Below are 6694 nucleotides of genomic sequence, written 5' to 3'. Positions count from 1 at the left end.
TTCATTCAATCTAAAAATTACAAGCAATACAAAAGCTCCTTTTATAAGACGGCTGCACTAAATGCAATAGAGCTGGCATGGACCGTGCTGGCCCGCGGACGGCACAGGCACAACATGACATTGGCCCAACCCTGCATGAGTCCGCCAGCGGCACGACACGGCACGATGACAAAAGAGTGGGCTGCGGGCCGTGCCGTGAACGAGCATGGCACAAGCCCGCGAGCGGCACGCCAATTCGGCCCGTGGCACAACCCACCAGTACGGCCTGCAGGCACGACATGGCACGGTTAAAATGGCTACTTTCCTACGTTATTATGCGCCAACAACTATAAAACGGCTAGTTTTTTCATTTCTACCAGCTAGTTTCTATTCCTAACGGCTACTTAATCTAATTCCCTATAAATACATCACTTCATCATCTAATTTTTTCCATTATTCATTCATCAACTCATCTATTCTCTTATTCCCTTATTATATGCATTGTTACTTTTTGCTAAATAATAATAAAAAATAAAATTAATTATAATAATAAAAATAACATAAATAATAATAAAGAACTACAATAATAAAAATAAGAATAATAAAAATAACATAAATAATAATAAAGAACTACAATAATAAAAATAAGAATAATAAAAAGAACTATAATAATTTAATAATAAAAAAAGATAAACATAAATTAATAAAAAAAATTTAAATAATATATTGATTTAAAAAAAAAAATTGGGATGCCCGGTGCCCGACACAGCACGGCACGCCAGACACGTGGGCCGTGTCGTGCCATGGCTAGGGTGTGCCAATAGGTGGCCCGACACGGCACGGCATGGCACGACCCACCACCAGGCACGGCGAGGCACGACACGTGGCAGCCCAGCGCGGCACGATACCCAGCTCTAAAATGCAAGGACCTAACCCTTATTCTCCTGTGATGAGCACAAGTGACCACACCCTAGGACAGCTAACAAAAACAAATAAAAAAGAGAATAAAAGCCAACTGCCAAAACAACATAAATGGAAAAGCAAAAGTTAAAACACGAGAAATAAAACTTAATAAGCTCCTTAACAGTGCTTGAGAGCGAGCAATATTCTTCAACACTCCCCCTCAAATTTGGCGTGGAAGATTAGAGTGAACTTTAATTTTGTGAAGAAAAGCATTTTGCTGATGAATGGGTAGACTTAGTCAGAACATTAGCAAGTTGATCTTGTGAATGTGAGTTTGATTTTCCCTTTAGTCTGTTTGTTTTCTAATGAAGTGATAATCAATTTCAACATGCTTTGTTCTTTCATGAAAAATATGATTTGCAGTAATTGCAAAAGCTACTTAGTTATCACAATTGAGGAAATTGACTTAAGTCCCAATTCTTTAAGTAGTTGAGTGATCCACAAAACTTCACAAATAGTTAAGGGCATAAACCCGTATTCATCTTTAGCTGAGGACCTAGCCACTACATTTTGCACCTTGGAATTTTATGAAATGGGAGACTTTCCAAGAAGAACATAGAAACCAGTAATGGATCTTCTAGTGAAAGGGTAGCCTACCCAATCATTGTCACAGTAAGCATTAAGAACAACAGTGTTGTGAGAAGCTAGCAATAGACCTTGATTAGGAGAAAGTAGCAGATATCTAAGGACCTTCTTTGCAGCTTGGAAATGAACATTGGTTTCTGAATGCATAAACCAAGGGTTTGCACAATATAGGCGTTATATGGCCTGGTGAGAGTTAAATAGATTAGTTTACCCACCAACCTTTGATAAGTAGCAGGATTTGGAAGCAAATCACCGTTCACATTAGGATCTATAGGTAACTTTAATGAACTTTTATGGTCTAGCATAAGTAACATAGTATTCTTTAAACAAATCAAGAGTATACTTCTTTTTTAACAGAACTCTAATGGGCTTCAAACATTTTAATACTTCCTCCATTCTTTTGATATTGCACCACTTGCCTTTTATGGAAGTTTCACAAATATTGCACCATTTTCATTTTTAGACAAAAAATATCTATGTTCACACTGCAAATACCTAACATACCCTTACTTTTTCACCCTTATTATTTAGTCTATGTTTACATTGCATGGACACTTTTGCATTTACCTTTCTTTCTCTTCCTTTTTCCCACTACGAAAATTATTGTGTCCAGCTTATATGGTGCAATAATAATAAGGCTAATAAAAAACCGGAGGAAGTATAAGAAGATCCATCCTTTTTTTTCCTCGTAAAGTTTGCCTTTTTACGTAGTATTACCAATTTGGGATTGTGTTTCTTTGTATTTTATTGTTTTAGATTCATATGATATTTCCAATTTCTTATGTGAAGTTTTTGTAATTTTTTTTTTTTTTTTTTTTTTTTTTTTTTTTTTTGCGAATTTCATTTGTGTTTTAGTATATTTGTGACTACATAATTTTCATATTGTTTATGTAGAACGCTAGAAGGTAAAATATCTAAATTCATATATTTTATATAATTTCCAGATTTTTTTTTTTTCATATCATCTAGCTGGAATTTTATTTATTTATTTATTTTTTTATAAAAAACAACAAATCAGGTCCAAAATCGGACTGGACTGGAAGGACGATTCAGGTCCGATCTAAGTGATTTCGATATCGGTCCGATTTTGGACCGTTTGTACAGCTCTTTTAGGCCATACAAGGACTTCACCAATTTAAGCACCTTGTTTGAACCATGCGAAGCTTTTTCCCCCTCATTTGGATCAAGACCTTTTCCTTCAGCTATATATCCTTGAGGAAATTTTATTTATTTCAGTTAATTTTCCATGCAAAAATTTGACATCCGTTTGACGTGTTACCCGTCATTACATAGCTACAACATCAAGAAGAGCTCTTACTGTTGTCTACTTGGCAATAGGAGCAAAGGTTTGCTCATAATCAAGACCATATATCTGCAGATTCCTAAAAAACACCAATCTTGTTTTAAGTCAACCATCTGCATGAAACTTGCTTCTATGTATCAACTTTCTGCACATTGCGCTTTTTCCAGGAGGTAAGTTATTTACAACCCAATCCTTATTTTCTTCTAAGGCTTACAGTTCTTGAGTCATAGCATCTATCTGATGCTATCTGGCCACTATAAACAGCTTACTATAAACTCGGATGGATCATTATGTTTTCCAACCTTGGCAATGAAGAAAGAGAACACCGTGGTTGAAGGATTATGAATCACCTTAGTTATGGGAGTAATTACGTAACTACTCAAGTAGTCTCATAGTTGATCATCCATGCTTGTTTCTTTGTAGTTCTAGATGTCTTTCTTGGACCAGGTTATTCTGTATGATGAACTTAATCAGTTTCATCATTAATGCCCCTTTCATCAACTTGATCTGATCATTCACTTCATCATATTATGCATAAATAAGAGGATCTACTCTGATTTCATTTGAATCGCAACTCATAGCATTATGGATTTATTAATAGTAATAAGTTTTGAAATTTGATCATTTCTTGTAAGAATTTATGGATAAATATGCTCATAAAATTTCGCATCCCTTGAAACAAACGTTTGATTAATGAAAAGATTAAGCAATCTATATACCATTTGTCTTAGAGGATAACACTACTACAAAAAAGTGATAAGCAACCACTAAAAAGACACTGATGTGAATCAAGAGGGAAATTCTTTTGAAGAGCCAATTACGTTTATTTTGAGTCTAATAGGGTTCAAACTTGGAGGGAGGAATCAAGGATAGGTTACATGCTTGTTTACCAAGGACGAAGAATTGGAGCAATTTCCTCCAACGAAGATAGCGGTGGCGACGCGCCGAACTGGGTGCCACGCGCCGGTTCACCGACTTCGGCACGAGCCCAGCAACACGCCGATTATGCGTGTACTGTGTCCTATGGGGTGGCGCGTGAGGTCATTTGACGGTGGCGATAAGAAAAGGATCATATCTTGTTTTACTGAGTTTCTTCTAGAGTTTTTGCTTGCAAGTTTTTTACCTTCCACTTGAAAGGGTTTTTCTTGGTTTAAGCACTTAGGATTACTTTTATTTTATGTTATTTTAGTTTAATAAGTTTTCTTAGTTTATTAGGATTTTTTTAGGAATTATAAACTAAGTCAAACTACGCTTACTACTAGTTTCTTAATCTAAGTAGAAGTAGTTTTCCTATTCTATTTAGGTTATTTGGAGCTAAAGGCTAGGGGCTTGTCCTAATCCTATTAGGCTTAGAATTAGTGAGTTTTTGTCCATGAATAGGGGAATTTCTTGGCTTTGTAATATAAATAACAAATACACAAAAATTCAGCTTAATAAAAGTTCATTATATAGCTTTTGCTTAAACGTTTTTTGCGAGTTTTCTACTCAAGGAGTTGGTTGAAGATTAGAACACTAAATATTTAGTGTCTAGGAGTAGGCTAAGAGTTTAATCTCAAAATAATTAGCATCCTAGAGTGGGTTAATGATGAGTGGCATTTATGCCACTATTTCACCCTTTTTCACTAATGATTTTCCCTTATTTGTCACTTATTTGTGCCTTCTCTAGCGGTTTTTACCATTGTTTTGGTTACTTTTGTTCTTTCTTGTGTTTTTCCTCTTCTTTTATCTTTTCTTTTGTTTTATATCTTTTCTTTGTTGATTTTGAAGGTTTTTGGCAACCTTAGGATGAAGCTAAAGGAGCTATTGAGGCTAAAAAAGAGGAGAAGATGCTCATGAGAGAGGGCGCGTAGCACACAGCAAGGTCGCGGGCGCGGGAACCAAGGCCGCGGACGCGGGTCGAGTTTTGAGCTGAACTTCTCAGTTTCTGGAGATGGCTGGGAGAAGGCTGGGAGATGCCTCTCCCAGGTAGCCGCGGCACGACAGCTAATGGCCGCGGGCGCAGTAGTTGATGGAGAGGGCGCAGCGAGCTGGGTCTTCCCAAGATCGTACCCACGGCGGAGAGGGCGCGGCAGCTCCCGGAGAGGGCTCCCCCCCTTGTTTTATTCAATGACTATAAATAGTCATTGGATTGAAATTTCATGACATTCTCTATTCCAATATCATCTAGAACATTTGTAGTGAGAGAAACATCAGCATTTTAGAGAGAGAAAGTAGATTAATCCTCAAGCTTTCATTATTGTAATCAAGATCTTTTCAAGCTTTCTTCAAATTTTCATCTTTTCAATGCAACTTGTTCATGTTTGCTTAATCCATCAAGCTTAATAGTAATAATCTCTTTACCCTTATCATTTGTTTGCTTTATTGCTCTTGATAGTGTTTATTTCCATCAAATTCTTTGCTTTTACTTGTTTCATTGCATTTTCTTTGGTTTTGAATCATATTTAGTTTTGTTAGGATTGAATCCATGTTTAGTGTAGTTATTATGACTACCATCTCTTCTCTAGCTTAGATTTCTAGCTAGGGAAGGGGGTGAAAATCATGATTGGTTTAGTTTATATTGATGATTGATTGGGTTTTTCCTTGAGTTGATGATTTTGTGCTTAGAATGCTTGGAGCTATTGTTGTGCACCTTTAGTTCCAATATTTGAGTTCTAAATTAGATGCATGAGAATGATTTAGTTTAGGTTTGATCTATTTCATCAACTTGCTTGAGTGATAGCATGAGAATGAATTATTTTGAGTAGAGTTTGTACTCCTTGGCATGAATCCATGACGATTATCATAGTTTTCTTAGTTGATCATGATTGGAACCCCCTCTCCCTAGTGTTTTTGATCATATTCCCCTTAAAATCTTGTTTTCCCTCTTTATTTTATTGTTTCTAGTTTGAACTTCTTTGTTGTGCTTGTTTTAGTCTTTTTGGTAGATAATTTAATCTTAGAAATTCACAAAAACAAACCAGAATACCCATTGTTACTTGCAATAGATTCTTAATTCCACTTTGATTGTGCAATACCCCATTTCCTTGTGGGTTTGACCCTAGCTTGCCGCTATCTAGTGTAAACTTGATAGAGTTGGGTTAGGAATATAAATTGTTGATTTGATTTAGGATAGTAGACACGACCTATTATCCGCCGATCAAAATTTTGGCGCTGTTGCCGGGGAAACGGCTGGTTTTGCACTCTTATTGTGTTGTTATTGGATTTGTTGCTTTACATTTTGTTCCTTTACTCTCTTGATAGTCATTGCTAATTTTTTGCTTAGTTTTGGTGGATGTTAAGGAGATCTCAAGGACCACCTACACATTACATTGACCACGAGATCGACCGCACTTTGAGACAAGTCCGTAGGCTTTATCAAGAAGAGGGGCGAGGTCTTGGTGCTATTGTTGAGAGTGGGAGTGATTCTTGGTCTTCGATTTCTCAAAGTGAGGTAATGGCGGGACAAGAAGATGATGTTTTATTTCGTGAGTTTGGAAATCCGGAGGATTATGAGCTCACAGGAGGGATTTTACTACCCGTCACGGAAACCAATTTTACCATTCATCCTCAATACACTAGAATGGTACAAGCGGAACATTTTTCGGGTTCTCCAAGTGAAGATCCTATTAAGCACCATGATAGATTCCTTGAGCTTTGTGCCATGATTCAAACCAATCAAGTTTCACAAGAATACATCCGTATGCACTTATTTCGACAATCTCTTTTAGGTAGAGCAAAGAAGTGGCTCAAACAAGTTAAGCCAAATTCTCTCACAACATGGAGAGAGATAGCCAAGGCATTCTTGAAAAGGTTAATTTTAGAAGAAAAGACCGTCGTAATGAGAAGGAAGATTGCATCATTCGAACAAGAAGCGGATGAGAGTCT

The sequence above is a fragment of the Chenopodium quinoa genome, unplaced genomic scaffold, assembly GCF_001683475.1.
Source record: "Chenopodium quinoa cultivar QQ74 unplaced genomic scaffold, ASM168347v1, whole genome shotgun sequence".
In the NCBI taxonomy this organism is placed as follows: Eukaryota; Viridiplantae; Streptophyta; class Magnoliopsida; order Caryophyllales; family Amaranthaceae; genus Chenopodium; species Chenopodium quinoa.
The sequence above is the reverse complement of the archived record's forward strand: the minus strand, read 5'-3'. Positions refer to the sequence as shown.